Here is a 12668-nt window from a genome sequence, read left to right as displayed (position 1 = left end):
CCAATCCACTGTTCAGCGCGTGGAGACCATCATCTAGCGCGTGCAGTTCAAACATTAGCGCATGACCTCCGTTAAGTTTTTCCTGTAGGCCTCAACACGGAAACAAAACAGAGTAGCGCATCTGGTTAACAGCCTAGCGCATCTAGTCCACTGTTTAGCGCATGGAGTCTATCATCCAGCGCATGAAGTCAATCTTTTAGCGCATCAAAACACTAATATTTTCTTGTAGGTATCAACGTGGAAGAAAAATAGAATAGCGCATCGGGAAAACAACTTAGTGCATTGGGGGCACATAATAGCGCGTAGGGGCTTTTTCTTAGCGCATAGACATCATTTCTTAGCGCATAGAGTTGGCAGAGCCAAAAATTTATGACAGAGTCAAAAATTAGGCTTGTGGGAGACATAATATATATGGAATATAACATTTAAGTATAAGTGACATTTCCTCTTCTCTTTTCTCTTTCTTATACTTTAAGTTATATTTCATATATACTTTCAGGATGTTTGAGAGGGGTTTCAGACCTCTAGGAGTTATAATGCAAAATCTAGTTTTTGGAAGATCTTCCAAATTTTAGACTTAGTCAAATTTCAAGGCATTTCAGGATCAGGATTGTAAAATTTGTAACCAAGATCAGAATTTAGGCTTGTGTAAGCCCACACTAACACTTGATCATTGACTGTGTGCAGGTTCTAATATTTTTTGTGCAGGGGAAGGAGCAAGTTTAGAGGCTTTAAGTTTCTTTTTTTACTTTCTGTCAACAAAAGTTGGTTAAAAAGAACTCACTCTCCTTTTTTGCACAAATTAAAATAAACCTCATCATTTCATTTGGATGCATAAAATGAACTTCATGCCTTCCTTTTTGGTGTTTTAAAAGAAAATTTATCTTTCTTTATTGCATGGTAAAAAGAACAACAAACTTCATATTTGCTTTCTTGCAAGTTAGGAAAAACACTTCATTTTGGAAGCTGTAAAAAGAACCAACAATCTTTACTTTGGCAAAAGTTTTAAAAAGAACCTCACCATCCTTTGGTGTTTAAAAGGATTCACTTCATTTTGCAAAGTAAAAGAACCTCATCTTCATTTTGTGCAAGGCAAAGAGGGAAAGTTTTCCCCTATCAACTTTAATTTTGTTGACCAAAAATCACGATTTACTTTTGTTGACCAGGCTTGTTTTACAAAAGTTTTGGAAATACACACTTTGCTATGAAAGGTTAAAAAGGAACACCATGCTTTTTGGAGCAACATCTCCAAATAGAAGTTAGCAAATCATTGTCTTGGAGGCTAAAAAGAACAAATTAATTGCCTTGTCTCGAAAGTGGAAGGTATATGCTCTCCCCATAACTAGGTGACCAAAAAGCCAAGCCACTCTTAAGCTTTCTGTACTTCAAGCATTTAAATCCTTTAGCAGCCCTGCCTTCCCGAGGGGTTGAAAAACTCTTAAAGCCATTCTTTGGCCGGTGTGAAGGGAACGACCTAAGTGGGGAACGACTTTGAAGCCAAGTGTTCCAACCCATTATAATCAAAAGTGGAGGGTGACGAAAGTCCCTTTCAACGGTTACGTGCAGTGATTAGCCTTCCCCCAGTATCTTTACGATACGTAAAGCCTTTGTTCTAAAGGTTGGGAAGCCTCATGAGGGAGTTTATCACTGACGGCCGAACGGGAAGCCTGATTACGAACCATAGAATTAAAAGCTTTGAACTGAGTCAGTAACCAAACATTTATAACATCATAGTGCAAGGGTGGGGAAGAATCCGCCCCCAAGATTACTCGCCATATATCTCCCAAGATAACTACTCAATTGTGAAGCAATTCACTTTGGGTTAATTTCTGGCAAAAGGCAAAAAAACGGGCGCCCTCTAGGGGGTGACACGACTATTTGAGTTGATGGAGTATCGAGACTAGTGGGCTATGATGTTATTTATGACCCTTGAATAAAGAGTCTTTCTGAAGTGTCTTACTTGTATCCAAACCTGTTAAAACATTGGGGATTTGAACACATTCTCGCAGAACATACACTTTCTATTAGATTAAGCAAAATGGTTATCTTTTTTGTGTCGTGCTTGCATTTATTATTTCAGAAAATCATCCATCACACTTGAAAAATTTCTCAACAAAATTCAAAATCCTCAAAAAATCACCCAAACGGAAAAATCAGGGCAGTCTAGCGCATAAGAGCAACATCTTAGCGCATGTAAAACTTCTATTAGCGCATCTACACCTCAAAATAGCGCGTCAAATTAAAACAATAGCGTTTTCAGCCAAGGCAAAATAGTGCAAAGTCCTTTAGCGCATCCCAACAACAGTCTAGCGCGTGGAAGGAACATCACAGCGCGTAGGAACCAAGAACTAGCGCATAGAGTGTAAAATTTAGCGCGTGACAGGCCCAGTATAGTGCGTAGCTTTTCCAAACAAACTCAACAATGATTTTCAACAGCTTGAATTTTAGCGCGTGAAAGAAACAGATTAGCGCGTAGAAACCAAATTTTAGTGCATAAGGTCGAACAGTTAGTGCGTTGAAAATCCAGGATAGCGCATCAACTTTTGAAACTGTTAGACCGCTATTTTCCAAAATCCAAACTTTAATGCATGTCTAGGGGCAGATTAGCGCGTGTGCTCATTCCTTTAGCGCATCAGATAAATTCAGTAGCGCATGTAGACTGTGTTCTAACGCGTGATCCAAACAAGAAAACAGAAACCAAAAATCGTGAAAATTTTCAAAATTTCAAAAACATTTTAAAGGTCTTTTTTTCATCAACATCATATTTCATCAAAACAGAGTGACAAACAAATCATTAAAACTATTTCTCAAGCTAAATTTGTGTCAAAAATAAAAGTTGTCAGAATCCTAAACAAATCGCACAATAGAGGACGTCTCTCCTATCATAATCCAGAGATTTCATCATCAGTATCAACAAAATCCTTTACCATCTTACGAATTTCTATCTCAAAACACTTGTTTAAAATTCTCAAATTGTCAAATCCAGTTTCCAGATCGGGAAGCTTTTATCCATATCATTTGACACGCTTTGTTGTGAAGGGGCATCTAAACCTTCACTCTGATAAAGTAAGATTTAAAATTTTTCAAAACAAGAATCAACTGAATCCAAACACATCAAAAGAAATCATTGATCACTCATGCATGACTAATCCCCTTATTCTGAGAAGAAAGAACCTCTATCGTAACATCACGTTGAAGAAACAACAACCTAGTTTTTCCAAATTCATCAAGAGAAATAAGTTTTTATACATCAATCGTCAACTCTTCAAATCTCATCGGGTATTCCTTCATCACGTCAAACGTTACATCTAAAACAAATCTAGCGAATTTGACAAAGAACCTTTGAAAACGAGAGCATACTGTCAAAAGTCTGCTTTTAATCAAACCATAAACCGCGGCGGGAAAATCAATCCAGCATTCTTGCTCGACAAGTGCATCACATATAACCCATCTCGACCAGAGCCACCAACACCCGAGCAACACATAGAAGAGGCTTTTGTCCCTTTCATCATTGAAAGTTTTTACTAAAATGCCTGTTACTCACTCTCAACGAGACAAACAAAGCGAGACACACGCAGAATCAAGTATAAATCACAGATTATCAAATCCTTTTGAAGTTCCACCCGTAGAAGAACCTGAAATTACTGAAGCATTTCTTCGGGAATGTCAAGAAAATCCTTCCTTCCAAAAACTTGTCAAAAAACTCATGGAAAATGACAAAGAAAAATATCTGTTGATGCTCACAAGCAAAGGTGTTAAACTTTCTGAAGATTTCGACCCAAACATCTTTCAAACTGGTTCTCGACAATATGCATATCAATAACAACACAGAGAAGAAGAAACTTGCATACCTGAACAACATAACTTTGAACAACACATTCCAGAACAACGCATACCAGAAATGCGTATACCTGAGCTAGAGACACCAGAGCAACATATACCATTTACCACACCTTTTCAGCTGAGAACCAATACCAGGCAAGAAATTTTTCCTTGGCAAGACAATATACCCTTGGCAGCCCTTACTCAACAAATGCAAATGTTGCAAAGGCAAATACAAGATATGCAACAAGGGACAACAGTGCAGTACTCTTTAAACGAAATCTGTCCTTATCCATTTGACCGAAGCTTAAACATGGTGCCTTTTCCTCCAAACTCGGACGTTCCCAAATTTGATAAATATGATGGGAAAAGTGATCCCAGGGATCATGTTCGCGAATTTTGCACACTGAGCCTTGAATTTGCTCATGATGACACCTATTTAATGAGGTTATTCCCTAGAAGCTTGGGAGGCAAACCATGGAATGGTTATCCAAAATCTCACCACCTATCAGATCATTTGATGAGTTGGTTAACAAATTCATAACCCACTATTCCTACAACATCCAACATGCCATAACCATGCTAGATGTTTGCAATACCAAACAAAAGAACAACAAAACATTCATGGTATTCCTTCAACGCTGGCGACGCATGGTCTCCAGATATCCTCGAGATATTCTTGAAAAAGAGAAAATGGAAATCTTCATTGATAACTTGAACGGCGAAATGAGTTACAGACTAAAACTTCAATGCATACCATCTTTCGCTAAATTGATTGAAAATGGCATTCAAGTAGAAGAAGCGTGTGTCAAAAAGGGAACACTCAAATTTTACAAGGAAGGAACGAACTCATCAAACTACAATAAGCAAAACAACACCAATCTCGACAAATCTCACTTTTGGACTCGAAACAAAAATGAAGGCAACAACGAATCACATGATCTTAAATCAAAGCAACCAGTGCTTGCATTATCTAGAAATCCTCAGAACACGAAAAATACTAAAAATGCTACACCAAATGCTAACACATATGCACAAAACACTGATCAAGGACAACTCAATACAAACAACACCAACGATACTCAAAGATAAAACATGAATCTGAAACCTAACAACAATTCACGCAACAACACGAACAATTTCCAAAAGCGCATCTTCACACCACTAGGACAATCACTAGAATCCGCATTCAGAGAACTTTTGGCAAACAAAATTCTATCTTTGCCTCCAATCAACACTTATGAACCCCCAATCAAACCACCTTGGTGGAATGATTCACACTATTGTGATTTCCATCGCAATAAGGGTCATAGAACAAACGAGTGCATGAGATTGAAACACATAGTACAAGACATGATTGATCGAGGTGACTTAACAGTCGATGGACTTAAAACAAATGGTGATCACGGAGCCTTTAAAAATCCTCTCCCAAATTACAACAAAGATGGAGCATCCACTTCAGAGGATACACGCGGAGCTCGTATTAATCATATCTACCACAACACCATCAACCACATATCAGTTGAAGATCATCACATAAATGTTATCACCATCCGAGATCAGCGTGATCATGAATCTGTCAATGTCATAACCTGAACATAGAAATATGTCTTGAAGGGACATATTGCACCTGCAACTACCACAGCAAAAATCCAATATGACTTGGTTAGCCAACTACGCAAGACTCCAGATCAGATATCTATCTTGGAATTATTGAAACTATCACCGAAGCACAAAGACATATTGGAACAAGCACTATTGGAAACCAATGTACCTCAAAATCTGGATACAGACAGATTTCAAGCCATGGTCGCCCATATGACAGGACCTCATAACCTCACCTTCTCCGAGCATGACATTGCTTCCTTGATCCATCCACATAATACTCCTCTCCATATTGAAGTCATTGTTTGCAAACACCGAGTCAAAAGAGTCCTAATAGATGGAGGAGCCGGCCTTAATATATGTACTTTAAAGCTTATCCATGCATTAGGCTTCTCAGAAGAGTCTATTGATCCTTGCAAAAAGATTACCATAAAAGTATATGATGATGAAGAAAGGTCCTCTAAAGGCATAGTGATATTACCTATTCAAGTAGGCCTAGTACAAAAGGATACTATTTGTCAAGTCTTAGATATTGATCTAACCTACAATATTTTGTTAGGATGACCCTGGATACATGAAATGCAAGCAGTACCTTCTACATATCACCAGCGTGTCAAGTTTCCCTATGATGGACAAGAAATCTCCATATCTGTTGATCACAATCCATTTCAACATTGCAATACAATGGGGGCAGCCCAGGACAGTTTGGTTCCTCATAATAGAGAAAAGCAGCAATCTTCAACATCAGATCCACACACACCAAAATCCAACTCCTTATGGGGAGACTTCAAGCAGAAAATGCAAATCAAAGACCAAGGCATGGGAGAATACTCTCTAGAGCTTTATGCTTGGCCAAATTGCCAACATCACCTAGATCACATGGTTTGCCTACTACATCAACACAACTGGCCACTCGGCCCATCACTAAATTTGATGGTACCTTCATCCAATTGGGTACTCTAGCACATGAATCAGAAGACAAAGATGTTCTTAGCTGGTTATACAAAGATGAGGAAGAAAATCATAGAGCAGCCGCTCTGGACATTGTTCTACCAACACACCTATATGGAAAAGGCTATTTAATCATGAAGCAAATGGGATATGATGGTAAAGGACCTATTGGCAAACACAAAGAAGGAGTCACTGAACCTATAGATCTTCTTTCACAACCTAGCAGAAACAAAGCAGGATTGGGTTCCAAGCTCACGTTCCTATTGAAACGGCCGCCACACCTACCTATCAAACCTCAATGGAAAGTAAAGACAAAGTGCAAAGAAGAATCCTGACAGGAAGCACTCTTTGAATCTGCAGAAATAATCCGCAAGGCATGGGAATGTCAAGATCAGAAGTTACATCAGGAAAAGCTTCTAAGTCATAAGAAGGCCCTAGCTGCAGTAGTAGCTCATATTCAGACACCAATATCTCAAGAACAAATCATGTCATCTTCAGATACCATTATTCCTCCCCGAGGAAGCACAGTCTATGAACAAATTCAGAAAGTGGAGGATGGATCTGACACAGAATCAACAAAAACCATCAAAATGGTGTCCATCATCAAAGATTTGTTTTCATCCTACAACATACCTGTTTACAACACAGATAAAATATGGGATGATGCCTATGGGACTGATTCCAATGAATATGAATGGGGTACCTGCTCCAATACTACTACAGATATCTCTAGTGATACTGATTCCATATCTATCTCCCAAGAAGAACATAACGCAGAAGATAGACCTCTGGAATTTGGACCGCAGAATATCTATGACGCCGAGGAAAGCAAACAGGGACATTATGAGCAAGTATATGTAGAGGATAATACCATCGAAGACCTCGACGAAATCCTGAACTTCTTTAAAACCAAGAACCATCATGATGAAAACTCTGTCCTAACACTCACAGTAGCCAAGCTTGATCCACCTAACGATTCCTTACCACTTGTCTTTCCTGACCTCATTGACTGGGATGAACCTGAAATCCATAATATACCAATTTTCCCAAATGACAAATCTATTATCCATTACCTATGTACCGTAAATCCGAAAATAGGCTCTACCAGTGAACAAAATAACGATGTCTGCAAGCCAGGGAGTGCCAAGTCTCTCAGTCGCAAAAATGAACCAGATAAAGGATCGAATGCTGAAAACCAGTCAATGGTAGCTCTAGATCATAAAACAGTAAAAATAAAGGACGTATTGGAGGGTGAAAACCTTTTTAAGGCACCTAATGATGGGAGACTTGACACTCTTCCTGAGCACTTTCATGAGCAATCACCCATATTGATTGAGCCCACTCAATCAATCAACATTGGTACCACAGAAGCAGTTAGGAACCTACACCTTGCAGAATCTCTAACAAAGGAAGAAAGATCAGCGTTCATCATTTTCTTTAAAGGACAACAAATCAACTTTGCTTGGTCATATGCTGATATGCCTGGAGTGGATCCACACTTAATCATGCATCATCTGTCCATTTCTACAGGAGTTAAGTCAGTCAAGCAAAAGCTACGAAAGATGAATCCACAGGTGGCACTCATGGTCAAAACTGAACTAAAGAAATTATTAGACGTCGGATTCATCCGACCCATTGACTATGCGGAATGGATTTCCAACATCGTTCCAGTATCAAAACCAGATGGTAGTATCAGAATCTGCACTGACTTCAGAGACGTCAACAAAGCTTGTCCAAAGGATGACTTTCCTTTGCCCAGTATCGACATCATTGTAGATCTCACAGTAGGCCATGCAATGCTCTCACTAATGGATGGTTTCTCAGGCTATAACCAAATCAAAATCGCCCCAGAAGATCAAGATAAAACCGCGTTCCCCTGTCCTTGGGGAACGTACTGTTGGAATGTTATGCCTTTCAGCTTAAAGAATGCAGGGGCCACTTATCAAAGACCAATGACCACAATATTCCATGACATGATGCACGCATTTATGGAAGACTATGTGGATGACTTACTTGCTAAATCTTTCACCAGAGCAGAACATCTTGGCATCCTAACAAAAATATTTGATCGATTGGAGAAATTCCAAGTCAGGCTTAACCCTAAGAAGTGTGTCTTCGGGGTTACATCAGGCAAATTACTAGGCTACATAGTCTCAGTTAAAGGTATTGAAGTAGATCCAGCAAAGGTACAAGCCATCATGGACATGCCACCACCAAAGAATATCAGTCAACTCAGATCTCTACAAGGACGACTTCAATCAATCAGGCGATTCATCGCTCAGCTAACCGATAAAAGTCTACCATTTAACCATTTACTACACAAAAATGTACCATTCAAATGGGAGGCTAAGTGTGTAGAATCTTTTTACCAAATCAAACAGTACATGATGAATCCACCAGTTCTAGTACCTCCGGTCGCAGGAAAGCCTCTTATTTTATATATCTCAACCACAGACATATCACTAGGGGCATTATTGGCATAAGAAGATCAACAAGGAAAGGAACGCGCCATATATTACATCAGTAGAACATTGAATGGTTATGAACTCAACTATACATTCATTGAAAAGGCTTGCTTAACAGTGGTTTTTGCATCTCAGAAATTCCGACATTACATGCTAGCACACACCATCAAGCTAGTGGCAAAAATTGATCCTCTCAAATATCTACTCAGCAAGGCAGCTCTCACAGGCCGATTAGCTAAATGGGTCATGATTCTCAGTGAATTTGACATCCAATACACAGAAAGATGAGCCATCAAAGGATAAGCAATTATAGATCAGTTAGCCGAAGCACCCCTACCAGGAAAACACACCATGGAGGTGGAATTTCCAGACAGAGATGTTCTTGCTCTTTCTATCAAACAATGGACCTTATACTTTGACGGTTCCTATACACAACATGGTTCTGGTGCTGGCATTCTATTCATCACTCCTGAAGGACACACTATACCAAGATCATATAGACTTATGTTTCCATGCACCAATAATGTGGCTGAATATGAGGCATTGGTCATAGGCATCAAAATGGCCGTAGAATGGAAAATCACAGAGTTAAAAGTTTATGGGGATTCGCAACTGGTTGTCCATCAAATCAACAATGACTATCAAACAAAGGATGACAAGCTCTTACCCTACAAACAAATGGTTGATGACTTCAAACAGTATTTTGTGCACATCACCTTCGAGCAAATACCAAGGTTGAACAACAAAGCAGTCGATGCAATGGCTACTATCCCTTCATTACTACAAATTCCAAAGCAACAGAGTCGTTATGAGTTCCTAGTAGAGCAACTGTTCTCCCCCGCCTATGACCACTTTGAATCCCATGTTATCTATGCCTTGACTGGTTCAGATTCTCCATTATATGGACCAATATATGACTATCTCAAACACAATATCTTACCCATTGACCAATCCCGCAACCAAAAATGTAACTTTATCCAACAAGCTACCCATTACACCCTTACCGCTAATACTTTATATCGTCAAGGTCTTGATGGTACTCTTCTTCGTTGTCTTGATCATAATGATTTTGATTCTGCTTTACATGAGCTTCACGAAGGTATTTGTGGCACACATTCAAGCGACACTACTCTTGCTAAAAAGCTTCTAAGGATGGGATACTACTGGCCTATAATGGAGAAAGACTCATATCACTTTGCCAAGAAATGTCCTAAATGCCAAATCCATGGTAATTTGATAAATGCACCAGCACAAGAACTGCAACCATTTACAACATCCTGGCCCTTTTGTCAGTGGGGACTGGACCTCGTTGGCAAAATTCATCCTTCATCTTCAAATGGACACAAGTTCATTATAACAGCAACAGAGTATTTTACCAAATGGATCGAAGCAGTTCCCATGACCACAGTGACTGGGAAACAAATTGCCTCTTTTATCCTCAATTATCTGATCTGCAAATATGGTATTGCAAGTTCAATCATTATAGATAATGGACGGCCATTCAAGAATCAAGATGTACAGGAACTAGGTGAAAAATTCAAAATCCAACATAGGTTCTCTACACCATATTACCCATAGGGAAATCGTCAAGCAGAAGCATCTAACAAGACAATACTAAAAATCCTTAAGAAAACAATGAATGATGCAGGCAAAGATTGGCATATACAACTCAATCCAACACTTTGGGCATACAGGACCAGCATCCGCACACCTACCGGAGCAACACCATACTCATTGGTTTATGGATTGGAGGCTATTTTACCCCTGGAGGTAGAGATCCCATCTCTCAGAGTCTCTTTGAAAGGCTTAATCCCAGATGAAGAGTATCGAGTTAATCACCTACAAGAACTTGAGCTATTGGATGAAAGATGCCAACATGCTTATACTCATCTCAAAGCATATCAGCAACGCATGTGCAGGAGCTACAATCACAAGGTCATTCCCCGCAACTTCAAGGTTGGTGACCTAGTCCTTAAAGAAAATCCAAGAAATCAACAAGATCGAGAAAAGAAAGGGAAATTTGAGCCTAATTGGTTGGGTCCCTATGTTATCATATCAGTTTATGGATCAGGTGCTTATCAGCTAACAAATTCTGAAGGAGATGTGCTCGACGAACCAACTAACAACATCCATCTGAAAAGGTACTATACTTAAAGTAAGCCTAGTGCACAGAAAAAGCCCAAAACAAACCAAAAAAAAAATTAAAAAAAAAAAAAAAATCAAAAAATCCAGAAAAAGCAAAAACAAAGTACAATAAAAACGAAGGGTGAAAACCTGGTAAACAGGCGCTCTTGTGAAAGAATGGCTCCTTCATCTATCTCCACACCATTTTATCCCTACAAACACTATCGGCCATCGACCGACACTCAGCAAATATCCATTCAGGATATACTTAGCGTAGTCACTATCCTGATTTGTCTATATATCCTCTTACCACTAATCCACCATGGCTTGGAATCCCTGTATATATTCACATCAAGAGGCACACTCAGCTAGGGGCATATAAATCATATCAATATTGCAAAACACTCAAGACATCCAGACTAGATGCAAAACTCACCAGCATGACATCCAACAAACAACTACGCTTCATTGCCAAACAAAAACTAAACAAAACACAAAACTACCAAGGATGGATGATTTTCTGAAGTACTGAATGTTGCATTATAGCATAAAATCTTAAACTAGTTTTGCATTTTGAACTTTTGGCATTATTGGATTCTCTTCTTTGTCTCACTAAATGCTTCACAGCTAGAGGTCAAGGGGAACTTCCAATATTTTCTTAGTCTTCTGTCTAGGAGGCGATCACTTGTACTATGTGAATACTTGCCTCGAGACATGATACATCAAATATCACTGAAGGCCTGATTCCACTTCACACATACAAATAATCAAATCTTGTCTATTTACGCAATACGCACTCAGGTCGTCCTGGTTCAATTATACCTTGACGCTTGTGCTATCTTGCAAAATTAAATATCATGTAAATTTTTCTCAGGTCATCATGGTTCAATTATACCATTGTGCTTGTATAAATTTTCAACATATCCTAAACAAATCAATGCTCAATGATGATATCCAAGAAGAAAGAAAAAATATGGTTCGATCGGATGGCAAATACAGAACGAGGGATGCTTCAAAAACAATTAGTTGCATATCATTTTACAATTAGTTGCATATCATTTTACAAGTAGTTGCACATCATTTTACAATTAATTGCATATCATTATTGCATGTCATTTTACAAATACTTTGCATATCATTTAACATCATTTACATATCACGATACATTTAGCAGCATATTAAAACATACATCTCATTTTCAAGATACATCTCACAGCATATAAAAAGCATACATCCTGCATCATGCATCATATATTGCATCATCACATTAAATATCTCATATAACTTGCATCCATATAAACACATCACATCGATCAAAAATGGTGCCATATATATATCTCAAAAAATGATCAAAATCTACAAAATGTGTCCCAACACTATGTCCAGTAGAAAGTATAACAAAGATCCAAAAATACAACAGAGACCCTGTCTCTCAAGTATGACTATCTCCTGACGAAGATGGTCTCACTCCAGATGCACCCATTCCTGGATCTCCAGGAGGGTCCTGTCTCGGTGGCCCCGTCACACCTCGGCTCTCAGATCGCGTCCCAGTGGTTCGAGATCGACTCGATCTTGATTGTGCAAAGCTCTCCACTCGTCGATCTCTGGGTACTGCAGCCTCATAATGCCGCCTATAATACTCTACCTCCTGCACTCTCCGTGTCAGCTCTCTAAGGGTGTCTCTCAATGGACCACCTACCG

This window comes from Cryptomeria japonica, chromosome 6 (assembly GCF_030272615.1).
Source record: "Cryptomeria japonica chromosome 6, Sugi_1.0, whole genome shotgun sequence".
NCBI classification, from domain to species: Eukaryota; Viridiplantae; Streptophyta; class Pinopsida; order Cupressales; family Cupressaceae; genus Cryptomeria; species Cryptomeria japonica.
Note: the sequence above shows the minus strand (reverse complement) of the source record.